The 23,206-nt window shown below is 59.2% G+C and overlaps 2 protein-coding genes across 3 annotated transcripts in view; one reads left to right on the top strand and one right to left on the bottom strand.

The window, feature by feature from the left end:
• The window catches only part of MACROD1 (mono-ADP ribosylhydrolase 1), a 150,530-nt gene that overhangs the window by 21,051 nt on the left and 106,273 nt on the right, over positions 1–23,206 (bottom strand).
• FLRT1 (fibronectin leucine rich transmembrane protein 1) overlaps positions 11,257–23,206 on the top strand; it is an 83,158-nt gene continuing 71,208 nt past the window's right edge. For both annotated transcript variants that reach the window (XM_041773773.1, XM_041773771.1), the window contains exon 1: positions 11,257–11,630. The gene's annotated coding sequence lies outside the window, so the exon portion shown is untranslated. The remainder of the gene's footprint in view (positions 11,631–23,206) is intronic.

Raw genomic sequence — 23,206 nt, 5'->3', positions numbered from 1 at the left:
TGGTTGAAGCCGAGTGAGTGGGGGAAGGAAGTAGGAGAGAAGGTCAGAGACGATGAGGGCAAGAGTAGCTCCTGGCAGACAAGATTGGGGTGGGGGGTGGGGGACCTGCTGGCTACTGCATTGCCGGGTGACCCCTCCCAGGCCTGGAGAGGGAGCAGGAACCTCCCCCAATGCCTGCACATCTTCCAACACCCTGGTTCCACTGCAGCTACCCCTGTCCTGGCTGAGACCCTGCTGCCCCTTGCCCGCACCCCAGTCTGGCAGGGCACCTGGTGCCTCCAAGCTGATGGGTTGACTGACCGGTAGCCCCAGCCCTGTCAAGAGGTTTAGGGGAGTGGGCTGTGTTCTTGGGACATCAGCCCCATGGCCTGCCTGCACTTCTTACAGCCTGAGGTGGGTATCGTGTTACTGGAGGGTGACTTGTTTAAAATATGCTTTAGATTAGACACGTCCCACAGATGGAATAAAATGTGACATGTGCTCAATTTTTGAAGATAAAACAAGAGACTTCAAAGGCATCTCAAGCTGTGAAAGCAGTTGCTGTGTTTGATAGAGTCTGTCCCCCAGGCCAAGGTCACTGTCCTGTGAGGTGGGGCTGCCTGGGGGTGGGGGATGTGAGGCTCCCTGGACATTCCCCAGGCTGGGGGACAAGGGCCTTATGGGGCTGGGGGCTCACATCAGCACCACCTGCAGGCTTTCCCAAGAGACCTCTGCTGATCACCTAAACATATATGGACATATGGACACCCACTGCTTCCCGCCCTATTTACAGATGGGGAAACTGAGGCACAGATTTGTGCAAGGCTGCCTCCCTTAGCAGGGGGAGCTACCATCCTTCTGCTTTGCAACTCCTGGTCCTGATACCCCTAGCTGTGATTTTGCACTACCTACTGGGGCCTCGGGGTTCCTCATCTATGGGTTAGAGAGGTCAGGTAATCGAGGCCCTTGTGGGGCATAGATTATATAGTTTAAAATGGCCATAAAACTGGGCGCCTGGCTGGCTCAGTGGGAAAAGCATGATTCTGATTCTTGATCTCAGGGTTTTTAAGGTCGAGCCCCACATCAGGTGGAGAGATTATTTAAAAATAAAATCTAAAAAAAATGCCTGTCAAACTGTTATGTCCTCAGGGCTTCACAGTGGCAGCAGGTGCGGGGTCCCGGGTCAGCCAGGGAGAAGGAGGTCAGCCTGCTGACAGGGGCTGGATTAATAATTCCAACAGCAGCTTCTTCCCATCAAGTGCTTCCTAGGGAGAGCCACAGAGACCTTGCAGCATGCGCAGCTCCCTTCTCCACATGGGGAAACTGAGGCTCAGATAAGTGTGTGGCCCAAGGCCACACAGGTTAGGGCAGTGGAGAGGGGGTTTCAATCCTGTTGGTCCGACTGGAGCCTGGGCCACTAAGTACCCCACTCAGCCAGATCTGGTCTGTTTGCTCCGAGGACTGAGCCCCCACTCCATCTTCTCTGAGAGGAACCCTGAGATCCTCTAAATCTGTTGAGAGCTGTACGCAGCCACGCCCCCACTTCTAGGGTCTCCCTCTCCCCTGTGTCAGGCCCCCTTCACTGCAGAGCCTCTGGAACCTTGGCCAGGCCTCCCTCAGCCCTGCCCCACCCACACCATCCTACTCTGTGGCCCTCCCCCAGGCCTCTGCCTACAAAACCCACCCAGTTGGTCATTTAAACTCAAAGCAGGTGCCCTGGCCGTGGTTCTCCAGGGCTTGGGCCTCTCCTTTGTCCCCCTTCTGCCTGGGTTTCTTGACCCTGCCCCTGGAGACCCAACCTCCCAGTCATCCGCCCCCCTAGCAGCACCCCAAACCCTTGGAACCTCAGTGTCCCTCAACAGTCTCCAAGTCCCATCCCCAGGCGACTTCCACTTACTGGTGTTTTGTTATACAAGAAATTCATGTTGATTGCCCAAAATTGGATAATATACATAAACAAAAAGCAAAAGAAAGTGAATCACCCATTAGCTCATCACACAGATGATGCTAGCCCCTGTCCGTATTTGCCTGTAGGACCTCTTTAAATAAAAACAAAAATTAGTTACTAATGCATTTATTGAGCAAATTCTCTATGCCAGGCACTGGGCCAAGTGTTTCCAGTGGATCCTTTCATCTTTCCCTCCCCTGAGAGCCTCATGAGAGGGTACTATTATTTTTCCCACTTTACAGATGAGGAAAGGGAGTCTGTGCCAAGCTGCATGACTTGCCCAAGGCCACGCAGCTGGTAGGCGGGGGAGCCGGGGTTTGAATGAAGCAGGAGTTATTTTCCAGGGGATGCAGCGCTGGGACCCAGCTGCCTGCTGGGCCTCCCCTCCCCCAGGAGCCAGGGGGCCAGAGCTCACAGAGCGCCATTAGCATAACCATGAGCATCCCTGAAACCCAATTACCAGGAGATGGCTTGGGCCCCAGCCAGCCGGGTGCAGGCTCCTCTCAGCAGGAATGAGGGGCTGGGGCCCAGGGGAGTGCTGGCTGGCTGGTGGGAGAGTGATAGCAGATAAAATGTCCCGGGTGGGGGAGGATCAGGGGGCCCTAACTTCGCTGCTGGGATCAGTGGGAGTATGTCCCCAAGACAGCCCTGACCCCTCTGCTCAGCCTCAGCTGGACAGGCCTCAGGGTCACAGGTTCCTCCTCCACCCTCTGCTTGCTGGGTGACCCCAGGCAGCCTCTTGCTCTCTCTGAGCTTCACTTTTCTCTTCTAGAGAAAAACTAGGTGTATTGGAGCAGAACACAAACCATGGGCTGGGCGGAGAAAAGAGTGTCGGCGCTCAGCAGCCAGGCAGACTGGTTCTATTTCTTTCTTTCTTTCTTTTTTTTATTAAAGGATACTTTTTAAAGATTTTATTTATTTACTCATGAGAGATACAGAGTGAGAGAGAGAGAGGCAGAGACACAGGCAGAGGGAGAAGCAGGCTCCATGCAGGGAGCCTGATGTGGGACTCGATCTGGGAACTCCAGGATCAGGCCCTGGGCTGAAGGCAGACACTCAACCGCTGAGGCACTAGGCGTCCCTGTGTCTCAGTTTTATATAAAAAGGGGAGCTTCTGGGATTGGCTGCTATGGTTCCCTGGGAAGCTGGGGGGATTAATCCAGGCAGGCCCGTGCTGCTCTAGCTGGTCCCTTTCCGCTGCTGTGTAATAGGCTGGGCGGGGGCTGGCTGACCTCAGCCACCAGTCCTCCTACTGACCAACAGTCAAGAACACCCAGTTCTCTCTATAGTAGCATCTTGCACACTCCCTGCATGCACGTGTGCTGCAAGTTCACGTGCCTCGGAGTGGGACTGTGGGGCTGTGGTATATGCACATCTTTAACTTTACTAGTTATTGCCAAATTGCTCTCCAAAGTGGTTGTTCAGATGATCGTTTTAAAATATAAATTAGATCATGTCATTTTCCTCCTTAAAACTCTCAAATAGCTTCCTATTACACCTAGAATAAAATCCATATTCCTCTGCATGAATACATGGCTGCATACCACACTCTGCACACCACCTGCCACCAGTATCCTGACCTTTTATCTCTTCCTTGAATAGTCTGGTTCTTCTGTGCTCCAGGGCCTTTGCATATACCGCTCCCTCTGCCTGGCACGGTCTTTCAGCTCTTTCCAGACTGGCTTCTTATCTTTCAAGTCTCAATGAAAGTGTCACCTCCGCAAAGAGGCCTCCTCTGACCACCCAGCCGAATCACCTTTATTTTGGAGACTACACCTTGGTCCCATAAATGATCTTGTCTTTATTTTATTTTTTTTTATTTTTATTATTTTTTTATCTTGTCTTTAAATCTGTTTACTGGTTTTGTTACCAGCATGGCAGCCTATGGGGGATGACCTAGTCTGCCTTGTTCATTCCTGTACCCCAGAAGCCAGCACAGACCTGTCACCAAAGAGCTTCTCTTAGTATCATTCATTCACTCAACAGACATTGATTTGACCTCTGGTCATAAAGTCTGGAAGGATGAATGAGCTCCGTGTGTTAAGGAGGGTGAGTTGTGGGGGAGGCAGTTCTGCAGAGGGCAGTGGGGTCAAGTTGAGGGCAGAGGGTCAGCCAGACCCAGGGGTCTGTGATCCATCTCCCATGGTGGGGAGCCATGCAGGTGCTGGAGCTTGGAGCAGCGGGGTCAGGATGGCACTTGAGAAAGACCCTCCTCAGAGCTGAGGTAGGGAAGATTGGAGGGTAGACTTGGAGGGAAGAGCGGGAAGGGGTTGGGGGAGGATGGGGGCAGCTGAGGATGAGTTGATAGAGGGCCAGGAGAGGTAATACTGAACCCACAGGGACCAATTAGAGGACCATGGGAAACAGGACTGGATCGGGCACAGGATCAGCTTCCAAACGTGGTGCAATCTGGTCAATGGAAGGAGCACTTGTGTGTGAGGAAATGGTGGGGGGCTGGGACCCCCACCCTCCTGACCCCTCCACCCTCCACCATTGCAGGAAGCCAGGAGGCAGTTCTCCCCATGATTTCAGAGAGGGTAGCAGAAATCCAGAGGCTCCTCCTTGGATCCCGGCAAGGCACTCTCAGTCTAGCCCAGCTCCTCCATGCACAGAATGGAAAAATGAGGCCCTTAAAGGAAGGGAATGAGAAGACCACACGGCTGACTCCTTACCCTCGGTGCTTTCTGGAATATTAGATTCTGTACTGGGGCCAAACAAACATTCCCTTCTCAGAAGAGAGGCAGCCACCACTTGCTCCACAGAGAATTTAAGTTAGACACTAGGAGGGGCTTCCCCAGAAATTTTACCCACCAGACACAGCTGGTCGGGCTGCTTCCTTTGCTGTCTGTGCCTCTCAGGACACAGGCTGGGGAGGGAGCTTCTTCAAGGCCACTTAGCAACGAGGAGGCAGTTTTGTGTGGCTCTAAAACATGTGTTCCTGGGATGCCTAGGTGAGCATCTGCCTTCCGCTCAGGTTGTGATCCCAGGGTCCTGGGATTGAGTCCTGCATCAGGCTCCCCACAGGGAGCCTACTTCTCCCTCTGCCTATGTCTCTGCCTCTCTCTCTGTGTCCCTCATGAATGAATAAATAAAATCTAAAATCTAAAATCAATCAATCAATCAATCAATCAATCAATCAAGTGCTCCTTTGGCAGGGGTGCCAGGAGGCCCCCGGGCAGGGTCGAGTGGGGTAGGGGTGAGGAGTCCTAGCTCCTACCCATCCCAGACCCTGAGGGTTGGGGAGCTGGGGGCGCCCTCTGCCCTGTAGGCCTCAGGGTGGCCATCTCCCTGCCCCACCCCAGGGCCTCGTCCTCTGAGGGCAAGATGGGACCCCAGCCTGGCTCCTGCCCTGGCAAGCCTCAGATCCCTGGGGCTGAGCACCCCTCCTCTCTGACCTCCTGCTCTCCCAGCTGGGGCTCCACTCCTAGGAGGGAAGAGAGGAGGAGGGAATGGGAGAAGCCTGGCTGTAGCAGCCATTGGTATGCGAGGCCGTGCCTCAGCCCCTCCAAAGCCCAGCCTTTCTGCTCAGCTCTTTAAGAATCCCTCCTCGGCTTGGTGGTTGCTGGGCAACGCCCCCCCCCCCCCAAAGCCCGAGGCTGGCACCCTCCCCCTATCCTCTCTCCCCTTGCTTGAGCTTCTTCTAGCACCCCATCTCAGCAGTGTACTTAGCTTGGAACCTGCCAGGCTCCGCTGCACCTGTGCGTGGCAGGTGAGGGAGCCCTGGACCACCAGGACTCAGGGAGGGAGACCCTGAGCTTAGGACATCCCATCTGCACACTCTCCCTGGCACCTCCCCACATTATTTTCAGTGTCTTGAGTTGCCCAGAGGTGTTGGAGCCTGTTGGAAAGTCAGAGAGGACCCAAGAGGAGAGAGCCAGAAGCTTTCTGAGTCCCCAAGGAGGTGGCCTGCTGGGGCATCAGGCCCCAGGAGCCTCTGTGTGGTGCAGACAGAGGCAGTAAATTTGGACTGGCAGGGATGGGGGTGGGGGTGAGGGGTGGATGGGGAGGAAGAAGGAGGTGAAGAGGAGGACAGAGTTTGGAGCCCCTGCAGGGTGTCAGGAGAGGTACAGTGGTCGGGAGGGGCATCACTGGAGGCAAGGGCCCTAGCAGGAGTGTCTGAGGCTCCAAACTCCAAATCCTAGGTGAGAGTTCTCCCACCCATTCATCTTCCACCTGCCATCCCCTTCTCCTCCTCAGGCCCTCAGGCTCCCCTGAATCTTGCCAAGATGCCTTCCTAATCAAGCCTGCATTTCTAGCCTCACCTCTGCTTCCCCTCTTCACGACCCTCTGTGCCCAGCACCATCTGCCCCACCACACCTTGGCACATATCATTCCCTCCACCTGGACTGTCCTTCAGGACACAATTCACTTCTCCCTTCCTGAACTTGAGATGTGTGTAACAGGTGAATGATAGCCAGAGTCCAGAAATGCTCAAATCACCATAAAAAGCATTACCTCTGCTGGGAATAATGGCTGGGGAGGGAGGGAGGGAGAAGCAGCCCCGCATGTCTGGCAGAGATGAGGGGTGGGAGAGCGGTGATGTCATTTGTGGGGAGAAGACGAGGCTCCCAAGGGAGAGCAGGGTCATGAGAGACAAGCCTGCTCAGTGGTCCTGCCAGGGCTGGGCAGGGTGGGCTGGCTCGCCACCCTCAGCCCCTCTGCCCAGTTGGCTGGAAGCGTGTCTGGCCCCCTCTGAACCCCCTGGAACCATCATCTTGGGGCAGTTGCCAGTTTGACAAATCACAGTTGGCCTTGGGCAGCTCTGTCACCCTTGCCTTGCCGGGCTGTTTTCAATTAGCCTGAGGCTTATTTCACGTGGTATTCATTCACTTGTACAGCAACACCTGACTGCTCTCCAGACAGCGACAGCGACAGCGACAGGGACCGCGGCAGGGCAGGTGCTGGGGACACAGAGGGACTCGGGTGGGCCCAGGCCGTGCCCTAAAGCTGCTCACAGTCTGCTGCGGGAGGCGGACGCTGACAAAACCCACATCGTGGGAAGATCTCCCACTGTCTTATGTACCACGTACCATGAAGGAAGCAAACTGGCGGCCAGCCAGGCCCACAGATCACAGGTGATCACTGACTGGGCTAAAGCACACACATGGAGAAGCTGGAGAAGTTGAATGAACGGGGCGACCTCATTAGGCAAGAGGCTGGGGGAGGCCACTCCCAGGGCAGGACTGGCAAGGCCTGGATAGAGAGGTGAGCAGCATGGAAGAGCGCAGGCAAGGGAGGAAGGGAACCGTGAGCTCCCGCCTGGCCCTCGGCGTCCCCAGGCCAGCTGCCCGGCAGGCCTTTCCTTGGCCCCTCGGGCTCCCCTTGCTGCCCATGCCACTTGTCGGCTTTGTCCTGCTTGCCTTGGCCTCCGCTCTGCCCACTCCCTGGAGCACCCTCCTGGGGACTTCCTCCAGGCGGAGGCCTCGCCCTTGCTCTGCCCGAGCTCTGTCCTGGGGCCCTTGGGCACCCCGCATCCCTCCTGTATGCATGGGGAGAAGCCCCGACCTTCCGACCGCGGTGATCCAGCGGCATCAGGACAGGGATTGGAGAAGTGAGAGAAGCTGAGGGGACTTTCCTGGTGAGGCAGGTATGTATGTCGGGCCAGGTGTGCACAGGCAGCCAATCCACAGGTTGGTGCCTGTGATGCAGGGAGACCTCGCAGGGCACGCTGGGCCATCACGAGGAGGGGCACACATATGGAAGACAGGCGGGACAGGTTTCCAGTGACTGTGACTCTGCTCCACGCCATTCAGGTGCCCCCACACCCAGAGGACCCTGGGGATCTTGGAGGGCAGTGATCTCTAAGACCAAGAATCCAGAGATGGGACAGAAAGTCCATTAGGAGGCCCTCCTGTTCCGGCTGGGGGCTGGAGGTCTGCCCCTCCCTGAAGAGGCTGCCCAAGCAGTGACCAGTGGGGGAAGCGGAGTCTGTCTTTCAGGGGGCTGGCTGACTCCCAAGGTCATGTCCTCTGAACATCTGCTCTCTGCCCTCTCAGCAGCGCTGACCCCCAACCACTAGCCCGTGGGCCTTCATTCCTGGGCACCCAGGACAAAGCCTGGGGCTGAAGGGTTCCTAGTAATGCTCACGGCCCGCCAATGGGGCCACTCTGTTCCCCACAAGAATCAGGCCAACCCTTCCCCTAGCTTCAGCCCAGAACAGGCCCAAACAGGACCAAGGCTGGTTCATCCTGGGGTGACAACAGTCCAACCATGGCGAGTCCCACTGCCGCGGCTTCAAGCTATACAAAGCACTCTCCTCTTGTCACCTCATTGGACCATCACCATAGCCCTCCAAGGTCTGTGATGACCCCACAAAGACAAGAAAACTGAGGAACAGAGATAATGTCCAGGGTCACCAGTGGGTAAGTGGTGAGGCAGGGAGCAGATTCCAGGTCTAGGGACTCCTGAGAGGACAGGCAGGAGGCAGGAGGCAGGGGTGCTTCTGGCAGGGCCAGGGTGACCTTGACTGTCCAGTGTAGGGCCCGCCACACCTGGCTGCAGATGCTGCCCGGGTTATTGCCGCCCTGGGAGTACAGGAGCCCGGGCTCGGCGAGCCCAAGGTTGAAGCCACAAATCGTCCCTGGGTGACTCGTGCTGCCTTCTACCGAGGGCATGTCTGAGAGTGCTGGGTTCTAAGCAAGTTCAGGCCTTGGGGTTCGGGGCCCCATCCCCCTGCACCACTGGAGCCCCACAACACATGGTTGGGGGGGGGCTTAGGAAAGAAACTTCTGTTGAGTGAACAAGTGATCTCATAACTGATGGTGCCCCTGCTGCATTTACACTCCCTCCCTGGCACCCTACTCCTCTCAAGATAAAGGCCAGACCCCCTCCCGCCCCCACCCCAGGCTTGTTCAAAGCCCTGCACTCCCACGGCTGGCTGGCTGATGTGTCACTTCATCTTCCACCACAGCCCCCTGACTCCTCCTCCCAGCTCCAGCCAACACCTCTTGATCTCCAAGCCCCAGGCTCTTTCATGTCATAGCCTGGGAGCAAAGGTAGAATGAGCTTCTGGTATCTGCCCAGAACATTCCTCTGGACCCTCCAAGACCTCGCTCAGGAGCCACCTCTTCTGGGAAGCCGTCCTTGGATGAGCCGGTTTTATGGGCTCATGTGGTGACTGAGTCTGTTTCCACAAGATCCTGCTAAGCCGTCACTGTCTAGGTGACCATCCCTCCTGCTGGATTTCCAGCTCGGCCAGGGCAAGGTCCAGCACGGCGATTCACCTTTGGTCTCTGGTGCCTCAAAAGTGACCAGCGCACAGTGGATCTCCATCAATATTCCCTGAACTCTGTGCAGCCACCATGCACGGCTGAGCAAGTGACGGTACATCAGCTCGGTGGAATATCATGCAACCATTAAAACCGCAATTATGAAGATGATATTTTGATATCTAACTGCAACATATACAGCTATAGCCATCCCATCCAGTCCACTCTGAGGCAGTGAGGGGAAAGGGTCCCTCCTCCAAATGATTGGGTTTAGAAGAGGGGTGCATAATTCCTGAGCAACATGCTCAGTGCCCTGATGGAGGGACGACAGAGCCCCAGGGCTCCCCATCCATCTGGGGGTCTGGGGTGGTGGAACAGAAACCACAGCTCTGTAAAAATTACAGCCGACCGTGCACGGACAAGCCTGGAAGGGAGCAGAGGAACGGGGGCTGTTGACGCCACAGGGTGGTGGCATTGTGGATGATTTTTCTTCCCCTTATTGTTGGTTTAATGTTGTTTGGGCAATAAATAAAAATTGGGAGAAAAAATAGCTGTTTGGTGAATTGAGTAGAAAGCAATAGAAGGAAGAGAGGGAGTTAAGGGAAAAGAAATGAGAAGGGAGAGAGAGGTGAGGGAGAGAGGCCAGAAGGGCAAAGGCAGGGGTGCTCACCTGAAGACAGAGGGAAGGCCTCACTCTGCTCCCCCGCTGAGAGTGAGAGGGATGGGGGATGGGAGAGCACCGGAGACAGGGAGACAAGGGAGGGAGGGGCTGCGTCCCTCATCCCATCCCTCATGCCTTGAAGAGACCTTCGCCCAGGGAGAATCTGGGAGGGCATCCCAGACTAGGGGTGGCCTGGCTAAGCCTGCAAGGACGGCAAAGAAAGGAGAGTGATGGGCTCCTGGAGGCATCCAACACAGGCTTGGATTTGGGACAGTGGGTGGGAGACATGGTGATGGGTCTTGGGGGAGGGATCCCAGCCAGATTGTGGGGAGTCTGGGCCTGGACCCGAGAGCAGTGGGGCCTTGTCTGGGCAGAGGCAGGGATCTGCTCAGAGCAATCCTCCAGGGAAATGGATGGCAGAATGGGATGGCTAGGCTGGGTGACAAGGTCTGGCCAGGCCTGAGGCTGGGCAGGCAGGGTTCCTTAGCATCCTACAGAATGCCAAGAGCACTTGGACTTTTCCAGGCCAAGAGGAGGGAGGCCTGGTCCACCACCCTACAGCCACACACCAGACCCCACACACAACAGGTGCAGACATTTCCTAAGTCCCTGAAGAGTGCCAGGCACTGCCTTCACTTTGCCATTCCAGGTCTCCTTCAAGCCTGGCAGAAACCCTTGGAGGTAGATTGTTAATGCTCCCATTTTACAGCAGAGGACACTGAGGTTGAGAGAGGTTAAGTAACTCGCTCAAGGTGACAATGGGCCAGGGAGGGGGAGGCAGGGTGGGGATCAGACTGGGGCAGTGCCCCACTTGGGCAGCTGGGTGGAGCACCGCAGGGAGTAAGGATTGGGTGTTTGGAGGAGGGCAGGTGAGGGGGTCTCCGTGGGGCAGGGGCATGGGGGAAGCGGATACCTTGGCATGAAGAGTAGGCGGTGGCTACCCGTTTGTGAATGAAAGCACCGGTGGACAGATGAATGAATGAATGAACGAACGAACGAACGAACGACTGGAGCGACGGATGAATGAGTGGGTGCAGGGAGGAGAGGTGTAAGGGCAGGCGGCACGCGAGGGAGAACCCTTTCTCTCTCCCCCTGCCCGGAGCCGGAGGTTGGTTTTGGAGACCTCCCTTCTCGCCCCGGGCGGGCTAGTGCCCCAACCTCCTCCCGCCAAGCCCCCTTCCCGCCCCCAGACATCCTAGCCCAGGGCAGGGGGAGGAGGACGCGGAGGCCGTTTCTCCCCGGCTGGGCCCGAGTCCCCGCGCGGCGGCTTAGCCTCCCGCGCCGGGTCCCGCCGGCCAGTGCGCAGCGCGGCGCCCCCGCCCCGCCCCCGCGCCCGCGCCCGCGCCCGCCCGCCGCCTCCTCCCCGCCCCTCCCCGCCCGGCCTGCTGCCTCCCCCTCCCCCTCCCCCCTCCCTCCCCGCTCCGCGCCTGCACGCACTGCCCCCGCCGCCGCCGCCGCCGCCGCCGCGAGGGAAGAGGCGGCCGCGCAGCCTGGTTCCCCGCGCCCTGCTCGCTCGCCGCCGCCACTCGCTCAAGCACCGCCGCCGGCCCTCGCCTCGCCGAGCGCACCCCCCGGGCACACGCACCCCGGCCCCGGGCGCACCTCGCGCACGCCCCGCGGCCCCGCCGGGCACCCGAGCTGGGCAGATGCGCCGCCGCGCGCCCCCCGCCCCGGGCCCGCCACCGCGCTCCGCCGCGCGCCGGGGGCTCCTGTCGCGGGCCCCCCGGGGCGCCCTCCGGCTCCGGGTCCCGCCCGCTCCTTGGAATAACCCCTGAGGCTGCCGCCGTCGCCGCAAAGTTTCCCGAGGAGACCCGCCTCCCCGGCCGCCGCGCAGGTAAGGACGGATGCAGGGGCGGGGGCCGCGGGCCGCGCGTGCGGGACGGGCGCGGGGGCGGGCGCGGGGCCGCGAGTGCGCGGAGGCGCCGCGGGGGCCGCGCAGCCTCGGGATCTGGGGTGGGGGCCCAGGTCGGCAGCCGAGCGCAGCGCCCGCGGCTCCACTCTCCAGAGCAGAGGCAGGAGAGGGCGGGGGCTCGATCGGAGCCCGGGTCCGAGTCCCGGCTGGCGGGGGTGCCGGGCTGGGCGGCCGGTCACGGCCCCGCTCCCCGGAACCGGAGCGTTAGGGGCGCGCGGGGAGAGGCAGCCGCCGGCCCCGGCGCCTCGCTCCCGTCCCCAGCAGCCGCGTGAGTCACGGTTGGAGCGAGGTTTTATTTTTAAAACGACTTCAAGGGGGGCATGAGCAGCCTCCAACTTCCCTCCCTCTGCGGGCTGTGGACGGTCAACCCTGTGTGGGGTCAGGGGCCCGGGCGGTGCACCTGGGAGTGGAACGGGGTGGGGGTGGCCAGGCTAGAGGCGGCGGCGGCGGGGTGCCCCTCCAAAGCTGGTTGCCGGCCGGGCACAGCTCCTCCTCTCCGGGGCTGGAGACCCAGGGGCAGAAGGCTGGGGAGTGTTGTTGCCCAGCTGCAGGGAACCTAGCTGATCAGAGCTCTCCGAGGTGGAGAAAGTTGTGGAGCAGGGATATCAGGGGGCTGCCCCAGGCTTCCCAAGCCTTGGGGCTGCCAGGCTCTCTGGGGTGTGTGGTTTTAAGAGACTAGAGCCCAGCTGAGGTATGCCAGGCCCCTGTGGCCAAAGGCAGAGCCCTGATGTAAATAAATAAAGCTGGGGCCGGGGGCAGCGGGTGGGGATGGCTGGGTCCTTCCCTGCCCTGCCCCACCCCGGCCCCTGCATCCTCAGGAAGCACAGAGGCCAGCCCCCCTGCCCCCAGGTGGCTTAGGAACCGGGGAGAAGGCTGCCTGTGCGGGTGCACAGAGCCTCGCGGGAGGCAGGATGCCTCTGGCAGAGGGATGTGGGTTCAGGCATACCCTTCTCTGCCCAGCAGCCGTGGACAGGGTGGCTACCCTCAGAGCTCCAGGCTCAGGTTTCTGGAGTGAAAGCCAACTGCATCTCTTCCTGCCAGCCCCTGGAGGAGAGGCGCAAACATCACCTGTCAGCTGGTGCCGACTCCGTGGGCGACTGTTCAGGGCTTCCTCAGAGGTTTAAAATGGAAATGGCCTGAGCTGCCAGGGCCAGTGCCCAGGAGGGGATGCTGCCCAGCTGGGCAGGCAGCGAGGCGGCCCTGGTAGGTTTGAGGGGCAGGAGGAGCCAAGGGGCTGTCACATCCCAGCTGAAGGGCCATGCATGGGCAGCTTTGGGAGTAGGGCAGGCAGGCCGACTTGAGTGTGTGTATGTGGGGGCAATACGTGAACACGCTGGCCCCATGATCCCACAGAGACACAGAGACCGGACATTTGCACACAAAGCCTCCCCAGAGCGAGTTCAAGGCAGGCACGCCCAGGGGCAGCCTCTTCCTCTAGACCATGCTCACAGCTCGCACGGTCCATGTGCCCTTGCTTTACTACCTACGGCTTGCAGGTCCCTCCACCTCTCTGAGACTCAGTTTCCCCTGTTGGTGAAGGAGGTCGACTGTCCTCTCCACCTGAGGCTGAGCTTGGCGGGGGATGGGACTACATTATAAAACGAAGGGGAGTGGGACAGATGTCCTGCTCCTGAGCTGAAGAGGTCCCTGAGAACTGAGTGCACATGCAGAGGCTTCGGAGGGGTTGGGGGTCAGATTCCCCCCTGCCAGGGGGCTGTGGGTGGATTGCAGCCTGACACTGATGGTCAGCGGCAATGGCACCCTCCCTGTGGCTTCTTCTCTAACATCCCTGGGAGGTGCACCTAGTTTGTTTTTAAGGAGGTGATAGGGAGGGGTGCTGCCACACTATCACATCACCTGCCACCAGGGCTCGAGGGGAGCACAACTCAGTTCTGTAGACTGGGGCTTGGTGGCTGTGTTGTCTGCTGGTGACCCCAGGCCTGTAGCCTCTGGGGACCCTGCTTTCTTGTCTGCATAGGAGGATACAGTGGTTGTCCCACTTCATGAGAATGGGGGGCACCCTGAGTACAGGAGCAAGGCACACAAGATGGGCAGGTTGTGTCTATACTAGCTTCCAAATTAGCAGAGAGATAGATGCGAGGTCCAGGTGGACCTGAAATGGTGAGTGTCAAGGGACGAAGAGGCAGGCCTGGAACCAGCTGACTGCCCATAGAGGCCTCGCGCAATGGCAGTTGTCAAGAAGCAGGTGCCCTGGTGCAGGGGAGGATGAGGCCCTTGGGGTTCACTGGGCACAGCACTCTCTGCCCACTCAGCTGGGATAGAGGCATCGGGCAGAGGCGGGGAGGTAGAGAGTTTGGTGCCAGGTGGGGCATGCTTGGCAGGCTCTGGGCTAGGGGAAGAGACAGGTGGCTCAGGAGTGGCGGCAAGCAAGTAGGATGGCCCCACTCTGGGAGCTGGGACCCGTTGACAGCTACCTCCCTGATGGGCTAGGCTGCCCTGGAGTCAGGGCCCAGAAACGTTCTGATCCCAGGGACAGGACCTGTCTGAGGCTGTGTGTGTGTGTGTGTGTGTGTGTGTGTGTGTGTGTGTGTGGCAGGGGAGTCTGGCTGGTCCGCCCTTCCACCCAAGGGTCCTTGTGACTTGTGGTTCCTGGGAGGGTTTCTCTGCCTGGTCTGCTGACCTAGAGCAAGTGACTGGATCTTGTTGGGCTTCAAATATCCTCCTCGGGAAGGTCAAGTCACCTTGGGAGCCCCCCTACGGGCTGCTGCATATGAAGCTCTTAGCCCAGAGTTTATCTTAGCAATGTGGGGCTCTGGGGATCTCTACCCCTCATTTGTGAAGGGTTTCTTCTAGCCTTGGGGTAACAGGAGAGACTGACTTGGCCCCCACCCCAGCCACCAAAGCCCACTTCAGGTGGGATGTCCCCCACTTGCTGCCAGGGATGCCAGCTCCAGTGCCTGGCCCAAGCAGCGGTGAGAATGTTCTAGGAGGGACGGGGTAAGGCTCAGTGGTTTTTGCCTTGAGGCCCTCACAGGATGAGGTGTGTGGGCTGTGAGCTGATGTATGGACCAGGAGGGTGGTGAGGGGTGTGGATGTGGCTGGAGGTCTTAAACACTTGCAGGCTGCCAGACTGGCTGGTGGGTGCTCACCATTAGGGGAGACTGCCGGGCCTATGGAACGGCGGGCCCAGCTGAGGCCTCTCGCCTGCTCATGCCCCGGATGCACAGCCCTCTGTGAATTTGGGGGGGGGGGTCCTCCCCCAGAACAACCTGGGTTGTTTTCCCCGAGACAAAGTTCAGGCCTCCCCTGGCTTGTGCATTCTGTCTTCTGCTGTGGGGCAGTCACCCTGGGAAGGCTGGGGTGGTGGGGAGCAGGCCGGATGGCCAGAGGGGAGAGGGGAAGGACAGTGTGACCCCAGGGTGCCCCTGCCAGGCTCTGCTTACCCCCAGCAGCCAGTCTGACATTCTCTGGCAGCAGCTGGAGCAGAGAGGGTTCCACAGAGAGGGGCTGCATTGTGCAGGCCTTGTTTGCCTGCGCAGCCGGTGGATGCCTGTTTACTGCCGCCTATGGGCCCCCAGAGCCCAGCTGCTCCCTGGGGTCAGCGGCTCTGCAGATGACGTCAGCATTTGGGGGCCTCAAGTCGCCTGTGGAAGTTGTTTGCTGGATTCGACACAGCCCTGGGTTTTAAACTTTCACCATTCACTTGCCTCCTGCCCTTGGAGCTGGGGAGCTGGAGAGCTGAGGAGCTGGGGAGCAGGGGCTGTCGGGAGGGGATGGAGGGGGCAGGCCGTGGGCATTACTGTGGCAGGTGGGGGCACGGAGGTAACACCTCTGGCTCTTCTGTCTTTCCCTCTCTCCCTCCTTCCTTGCTTGTTCATTTGCTTGTTCGTTTGTTCATTCATTCATTTATTCGTGAGCTAGGTGTTGAGCACTAGTTACGGGCCAGGCACAGTGCTGGACTCTGGGGAAAAAAGAGGGAAACTAAACAACCCTGGTCTTGCCCTCAGGCACCCTAGAGTTGGGAATAGGGGTCAGCCAGTAATCGGGAACTTTCCCTCCCACAGAGTAGGGGAGCCTGGACGCAGAGCGGGTGGTTGGCCCCGCGAGGCTGGGTGTCAGAGAAGCCCATTGGGGACTGGGGGTCGCAGAAGGAGGCGCCTGAGCCAATATGTGAAGTGGGGGAGAAGTCAATGAGGAAGAGCACAAGAACGATGGGCCTAGCAGACAGAGCAAAAAGGGGGGCTGTGTGTGTGCAGACCCCTTGGCAGGTGTGGGGAGCGTGGGGGGTATATGCAGCAGCCTCAGGCGTCTGGACCGTGGTCTGTCTCCCAGGGTCTCTGCTGGCCTGTCCACCTTTATCTCTCAGGACTCCTGGGTCTGCCTTGCAGACTGTCTGCCCAATCCTGCTGCGTGGGCCCCTGTTTCCGAGAGCTGAGTATCCACCTGCGTGGGCAGGCTGACCCAGCATTTGGTGGGCTGGGAGGGAGAATATTTGGGCTTGTTTGTGATGGGACAGTGGCCCCTATGTAGACGGAGGGCTGCTAGTGCCAAAGGGGGTTCTTTAGAAACCCTCTCCTGGCTCTGAACGGGGCACCGGGCAGAGCAGGGGCGGGCTGGAGGAAGAAGGGATGGAGGCACCAGGACCCGGCTGTATGGGGCTCAGCTAACCACTAGGGGACACTGCCTCCCAGGCAGAGTGCAGGACCCAGGCATCCGACAGCGGGGTGGGGGTGGGGGCGCCAGGGGGACCTGGCTGGCAGGGAGGCAGCGGCTGGGCTGCTGGGGGGGGGGGGAGGAGCATGGCTTTGTACTTAATAATAACCAAGATTAAAACTGGGGTTGCTGAGGCACTCGCCCTGGCTGTTCCCGTCTGTGTTCCTCCCAAGAAGCAGCTCTGTGGCCGTGTTTTTTTCACTCCCCTTTCCCTCCTTCTGCCTGAATTACTCGTTGGCACCAGATTACAACAGATTTAGCAAACTGTAAAAAAAAAAGAAAAAAGAAAGAAAGAGAGAGAGCGAGTGAGCGAGTGTGCTAGCTAGGAAGGGAGAAAAGAAAGGGGGGACTGGCTTCGGAGAGGAGCCGGCATTTATCTACAGAAGCAAATTACTCGTGTCTCGCCTGCCCCCCATTGCCCCTTCGATCACCATCCCTGGTGACGCCTGGGAAATGCTGCCCCCGGGAACATGTCCTTAAAAATGCCACTGGGTGCTGGTGCCAGGATGGGCTTTTCCTGGGGGTGGTCTTGCCTAGGGCTGCCTGGTGGAGGTATGGGTAGCAGAGAGAAGAGCTGCGTTTTTAGGGGGCTGTAGGGGACACCTAGGGCTTCTTGGTGGAGGGGGCCCCAGGCCTGTTGGTCCCAAATGGTGGAATGGCTGGGGAGGAGGGGTCGGAGGCTGGATGCACAGCCAGGATGGCGGAGGGCAGGGATTGTGAGACTCTGTCTGGTTCACTGGTGCACCCCAGTGCCTGGTAGGAGGCCTTGGCACCTAGTATGTGCTAAGCGTAGTGGGGCGTCAATGACCAGGTGCATGAATGGTGAACCAGGACTCCCATCAGGAGCTGGCATAGGTGGCAGCAGAGGGCCCGAGCTGGCAGCTGGGCCTCCTGAGATGAAAGCCACTGGACTGGGCTGGCCTTAAGGGACACGCCCTCCTAGGTCCTGGCTCAGATGCTGACCAAGGTTCCCTGCAGACCCTGCCCAGCAGTTGCCTGCTGGTTTTTCTGGGATGACCTTGATTTCAATATACTCCTCTGTGGTCAGACTTGAGGGGCCTGATTCTGCTCAGGGAATCTGGCTGCTGGCGAGTCCCAGGATCCTGGGAGTTGGCAATGGGCCCGAGGGTACCTGTCCCAGTTAAGGCACAGGGTGGGCTTCAGTCAGCCACTGGGCTCCTGGACTGGGCTGGGCTGCCCCTGCCCTGAGTGGGGGACTTAGGCTCAGTGGGGTGCAGGCGGGTCTCACTCTCTCAGAGAAGCTGCTTATGGTGGGCCAGGCCTGGAGCTGGCCACAGATGAGTTGTCCATGTCCCCGTCCTCCCAGGGCCACATCAGGACGGGAGAGAAACGTGCGCTGTGCTCACACCTCTCGATCACTTGAGCTTTCACACAGACTCTTGCACACACAGGCTCACACCTAAGCCTCCTAACCCACCTTCCCTTAACCAGGCAGAGCCAGGCCGTGAGGTGAATGAACTGCACATCCTACCCCTACACCCAGGACATCTCTGCTAGAAGGCACGAGTGGCTGTGCCACCTGACCCAGGGCCCCTTCCTCCGCAGCCCCTGCCCATCCTGCCCTCCAGACAGGCTGTCTGTTGCCTTTGGTTTTTTCCCAGGCCCCTGTTAGGGCAGAGGCTGAGTGCAAAGGAACACCTGTTGCTCTGTTCCACCTGAGGAGACTTGGAGAGCGTCATCGCTGTGACCTAACTTGCGGCCCCAGGGAGGGAGCCAAGTAATCAGGTGGGCATTCGGCAGGGCCACTTGCTTGGAAGCAGGGGCAGAGCGAGTAGGGGGCTGGTCCAGTGCTGAGCACTGACCAGTGGGTACAGAGGGCTCCTCAGAGGGCAGTGGGCCTCGGAAGCCCTCCCCCCCTCCCAGAGGCTGCACCCGCTGTTGACTGTCCAGGGAGACAGACCACACGTCCTCCCCTGTCCTGCCAGTCACAGTAGGGTTGTCTGTGCTTCAGTGTCCCCACTACTGCTGGCCAAGGGGTTGGACCACAAGGCCCTGAAGGGCCCAGTCACACTGTGCTCACGCTATGGAGATGGCCGGGCACCACCAGGCTGCAGCTTCTAGGCGCTTCTGCCTGACCAGGTCTGCCTGACTTGTCTTCTTCCTACTGTGAGAGTAGGGAGACTGAGGCACAGAGTGGAGAAATGCCTTGCCCAGGGCCATGCAGAAGTCAGGACCCACCACGAGGCAGCTGGGCTGCATGGAATCAAAGCGTGGGGTTCTGGAGTCTGGTGGACCTGGGTTTGAATCCAACCTCTGACACCAGCTAGGGCCCCCTGGATACCGCTTCCCTTGCTGTGCCTCAGTCTCCACCCCTGTGAAATGGGATGATGGAGTGCCCTTCAGGGTCTGTGTGAAGATGGCATGTGACAGTGTCCATGGAAGGGCTTCACAGGAACCTAGAGTGACCACACTGGGGCAGATGGGACAGGCCCCGTCAGGTCTAGGGCTCTGCCCCTGGGCTCTGTGCACCTCCAGGAGGGGCTGCACACACTAGCCTCCCACACTCAGGCCCCCCCATCTGGCAGGCAGGCTCTCAAGGCATTTGCTCAGCCTCTGACCGGCCCCTTACCGGGCAAAGGTCGGGTCTCATATGTCACCTTCTGCCCAGGCTGGGTCCTCTAGGGTGGGGTCAGGCAGGACCCCCTTGGGGATTTCTGGGTACCTCCTATGTGCCAGGCCTCAGGGTGGAAGCCAGGCTTGGGACCAGTGGGATTCAGTGCATCCCATGAGGGCAGCAGAGAGGCCATCATGGCTGCTTTTACCGAGCGTTTACTGTCTAGGCCACCTGTCACGGAGCCATGCTAAGGACTCTACCTGTGCAGGATCTCCCCAAGGCTTCACAATTCTTGTTTTACAGAAGGGAAAACAGGCACAGACAGATAAAGGGATGGACCAAGGTCGCACAGCTAGGACACAGCCTCTTATCCTGTTAGCCCCCCAACACATGACTGTGTGGGAGAGGGCGGTCATTGTTGTCCTAGCAGTAGGTGACACAGATTGCACTTGCTACGTGCCTTCGGTATTCACTGGATTAATCCCCACAGCAGGTCTCTGAGGTAGGCTCTATAATTATCCTGATTGTTCCCTAGGAAACTGAGACACAGGTGAAGTGACTTGGCCTAGGTCACACCGAGGAAGGGCAGCCATTGAGTCAGATGTGGCCCAGTCCCATCTGGGTCTTTTTGCACGCTCTCACAGTTGGAAAACTGAGGCGCAGAGGTGGTGGGTAACCCCAAGGCCTCCGGGGCCTGAGCTTTGTCTCTGAAGCTTCTCTGTCAACTGGGCCCCTCCCAGAGCTGGGGGCCTGCCCAAGTCCGCAGGCTGTCACCTCTGGCCTCAGAGCCTAGGCCTCCTGGAGTGCCCTGCCCTGCCCTTCTGCCTGGCCTGCATTCCCGGGCACCTGTGTGGGCACCTGCAGGCCTCTGCCAACACATGACGTCATGCAGCACGCGTGGGGTGGGAGGAGCCAGGCAAGGGCTCTGAGAAGAGGGGCCTTCCGAGCCCTGGAGGAAGGTGGGTGGGGGGCTTCCTGGAGGGGTCAGCCCCAGGCAGGGCAGGTGCGATGAGCCTGGCCTACATGGGCACTTCGTCCCTCCGCCACCCCCACCGCTTCTCTCCAGGCCCAGTGGCCATGACGTTGGCAGGTGGCCCAGCTGGGCCTCGTGGCCCCGGTGCTCCCAGGAGGAGCCAGGCTGTGCGGAGGCCCAGGAGGGCGCGAGCGGGGCGCGAGCGGCCCGTGGTCACGGAGCAATCTCCATTAGGCCCGTGAGCGAGTGGCTGCAGCTCCTGGAATCCTATTAAAAGCTTTTTCATTGTTCCCTGCGATATGCTCCGCTCCGCCGGGACCTGGGCATGTTGATAATTTATTTGTGGAAGGGAAAGGGGGCGAAGAGCACAGGAGAGAGGAGGAAATGTCATTATTTACTCAGCCAGCTTTCTGCGGCATGGGCTCTTCCGTGGGGCAGCTTGGGTGGGGGTGCACCCTCCCTCCCCAGTTCAGGGCGGGGGAGGTGGGTAAAGGCCTGTGAGGGTGCGACTGGGGTGGCTGGGCCCGGGGCCGGGGGAGGGCTTGGGGAGGTGAAGGCTGCATCCTCTGGGGACTGGTAGAGGTTCTGAGAATCCGAGACCCTAGACCCAGACCTGCCACTGAGGGGGTACCCCCCCAAGCTTTGTTGATTGCCAGACTCTGGTGTGGATGGTGTGCATGTGGCTGAAGCCTCCTGCAGCTGACTTTGGCCCAGGTGGGAGGCAGTGGCAACTTTGCTGGCTCCTTAGGGGGCAGAGTTGAGAGATAGCCTCTGGGGTCTGCAGACTGGGAAAGGTCGCCAGAAAGGAGCAGCTGAGAGACCCTATGTCACCCATGTGGGCCAGCTGTGTGGCTGCACAAGTCCCAGTACCCCTGGATGCCATGAAACAGGAAGTGGCCTTGACCTCCCAAGGGGCTGGGGAGGAACATGAGCCAATGATGGCAGCTCCTGAGGACCATGAGCGCATGCTTTATGTTGAATGCTTCCTGGACGGTGTCCCAATCCTCACCTCATAAGGAAACTGAGGCACAGAGGATCCCAGTCACACAGCCCAGCCTCTCTTAGCAGTGTTACTGCCTCTAGGCAGGCCCCACGGAGACCTGGCTTCCCGGCTTCCCAGTGGCCCCCTTCCAAGGTGAGGAAGGCCAGAGAAGTCTTCCTCAGGGGTCCTCTCTCTGCATTGTCCAACTTAATCATCACAGCAGCACTGTGGGGCTCAGGCGTCCTTAACTACCCGCCCCCCCCCTTTACAGATGAGGAGATAGGCTCAGAGAGGTGACTTCATTTGCACAAAGGTGTGGCAGAGTGGGATTTGAACCCAGGCTGGCTCTGGGCTCTCAAAGGTTCCCTTGTGCTGGGTGCCAGTCTGCCCGGGGGCGGGGGGGCAGGCCCTCCATGCCTCAGGATCCCCAGGCAGGGCTGGCTTTAGGACTAGGACCCCACAGAGGGTCAGGTCCTGGGTGGCTATGCTTGGCCCGAGTCCGTGTCATGCACCTTCCTGGCTGGCTGGCTCTCTAACCTGCAGTGATGGGAAAGATGGGCTGCTGGGCCTCCCCCATCCCGGCCTGTCTAGCACACATACTGCCAGATGTTTAAAGAGCTCATACTTAATCAAACCTCTAGCTTGGAGATCATCATTGGCTTCTTCTTTCCTGAGAAATGGAGTCTAAAGCCCTAGGCTGGGCATTTCAGGCTTTCTCAGCTTGGTCCCAGTTGGCCTACCCACCTTTCTTCCAGTCTCTCCCCCATTAGGCCTGTGGATCATGTGGCTCACCCCTTTGCTATTCTTGTGTGGGTAAGGCCACCCTCACTCCCCACATTGGACGAATGCTGCCTGCCTCATCAAGCCCTCCCTGACTGGCCTGAGGAACCAGCTCTTCCTGCCTCCCATCCCCCCAGCACTTGGCAGGCCTCCTTTGTGATGGTTTACACGTCTGCCCCACCTCCACCCACTTTTATTCCTCCTCCTTTCCTTCCCCAGACCCTAGGAGGTGCTGCTTTTGGTATTCATTAATTTATCCAACCAAGGCTTCCCAAACCAGAGGCGCATTGATAAATGGCTTTCTCTTTATAGCAACCCTGAAAAGGGGCATTAGCCCACTTTATTAAGGAGAAACCCAAGACTTGGGGAGGTTTGGCCACCAGGCTGAGGTGCCCCCCCTAGGTCAGAGGCTGAGCAGTGATGGGGTAGTAGTCTGGCTGGCACCCCCTGAGCCCTCACCACCCTCCTGGCACCAAGTAGAGCATTAAACATCAGTCCTGTTTGATTCACACAGATGCTGGGGGTCAACGGTCGGGGGTCGGGATGGTGGATGTGCTTGGAGGCTCCGTTTTTACAGACAAGGAGACTGAGGCCAAGAGAGGGCACAGGGAGGCATAGCCCCAGCCCTGCAGCGGTGTTGGGGATCCCTGGGTCCGGGAGATGGGGGCTTTCCCGTGTTCCACATGCAGGGCCTGGACTATCCCTTTGGAGCAGGGAGCAGGGCAGCCCTGTACCCCAAAACCCCACCTGGCTCTCTGGCTTGCAGCCTGCTCTGGCCAGAGACCCCCGTGAGAGGCTGGGGAGGCTGTGTGCCCACAGCAGGGAGTGGGGTGAGGGCCCTGCCCCCACAGCAGCTGCCGGCCTGGCAGGGTGGCCTCACAGACAGAGCTTATGAGAGCCAGGCCTTCAAGGAGAGCTCAGCTCCCCGCCGGCAGCTGCTCAAAGGCCTCATTGTGGCAGGAGGGCCCTTCACGGGCAGCTGCCCCCGCTGTGGGCACAGACAGAGCCCAGCCTTTGTGCCAGCGGGCTGCCCCTGCTCTGACCCGGGGTCATCGGGACAGAGGCTCTTGTCTGCAGGAGGCTGGGGACCTCCCTGGGGTGAGGGCTGCCCTGGACCCATGGAGGGCCTAGGATGGGTGTGGTCTGTCCCCAGAAGCCCCCCTCCCAGCTCAGAGATCTGATCACAGAGGGGGCCCCTGGCCTGAGTCAGGCTTGTTTGGGGAAGGGGTGTGGAAGCTGGACGGTTAGCAATAAACACAGTGCCCACAAGGACTGCTGTCATTCGTGGAGCTCCTCATGTGTCTGCTGGTAGGCACTTGCATGTGTTGCCTCATCGATTCCTCAAGGCAGCCCTACAGGTTTTGCACAATTATTTGTCCCATTTCACAGATGACAAAACTGAGGCTGTAGGGGGTTAAGACACCATTCCATGTCACATAACTCAAAGGGGAGCACAGGGTCCCACTCTGGAGTCTGTTTGTAAGCCTCAGGTACCGCTATCCCCACCGGGTACC

Source organism: Vulpes lagopus, chromosome 11 (assembly GCF_018345385.1).
Source record: "Vulpes lagopus strain Blue_001 chromosome 11, ASM1834538v1, whole genome shotgun sequence".
In the NCBI taxonomy this organism is placed as follows: domain Eukaryota; kingdom Metazoa; phylum Chordata; class Mammalia; order Carnivora; family Canidae; genus Vulpes; species Vulpes lagopus.
Note: the sequence above shows the minus strand (reverse complement) of the source record. Positions and strands in the feature narration are given on the sequence as shown.